Raw genomic sequence first — 1,022 nt, 5'->3', positions numbered from 1 at the left:
AAAGACCCAAAATAGCCAAATTAATTTTGAGAAAGAAAAACTAAGAGGCAAAAAACTTCCTTGATATCAGAATATATAACAAAGCTACAGTAATCAAAACAGAATGGCACTGGCACAAAGACAGATATATTGACCAATGGGACAGAAACAGAGAGCCCAGAAATAAATTCACTCATATATGTTCAGCTGATCTTTGGCAAGGGTTCCAAGAATACATAATGGAGAAAGGATAGCCTCTTAACAAATGGTGTTGGAAAAACTAGATATACACATACAAAAAAGTTAATTTGGACCCATATCTTATGCCATAAACATAAATCAAGTCAAAATGGATTATAGGCATTTATGTAAGACTCAAAACTGTAAAAGTTCTAGTAAAAACGTAAGAGAAAGATCTTGATAATGAATCATGGATATAACACAAAATGCACAGGCAACAAAAACAAAAGTAAAAAAATTGAACTACTTCAAACTAAAAAACTCCTGCACAACAAAGGAAACATTCAACAAAAGGAAAAAGCAAACTGTGGAATGGAAGAAAATATTTGCAAACCATATATCTGATAAAGGGTTAATATTCAAAATATATGAGGAACTCCTGCAACTTAATAGTAAAAGAAACCCTAACAACCCAAATAAAAATGGGCTAAGGACTTTGATCTTGAATAAATATTTCTTCAAAGAAAACATGCAAATGGCCAACAAGAATATGAAAAATTGTTCAGTTTCACTAATCAGAGAAATGCAAATCAAGACCACAAAGTGCTATCACCCTACCACATATTGGAATGGATATTATAAAAAACCAACAGATAAGTGTTAGCAAGGTTGTGGAGAAAAGAGAACCTTTGCACACTGTTGGTAAGAAGGCAAATTTGTTCTGTCCTATGGAAAGCGGTGTGGATGTTCCTCAATGAATTAAAAATGGAACTATCATAGGATGCAGCATTCCCACTTCTGGGAATTACTTCAAAAGAATTGAAATCAGGATCTCAAGGAGATACTAGCACTCCTATGTTCAT

Source organism: Mandrillus leucophaeus, unplaced genomic scaffold, assembly GCF_000951045.1.
Source record: "Mandrillus leucophaeus isolate KB7577 unplaced genomic scaffold, Mleu.le_1.0 Scaffold329, whole genome shotgun sequence".
Lineage (NCBI taxonomy): Eukaryota > Metazoa > Chordata > Mammalia > Primates > Cercopithecidae > Mandrillus > Mandrillus leucophaeus.
This window is presented reverse-complemented; position numbering follows the sequence as displayed.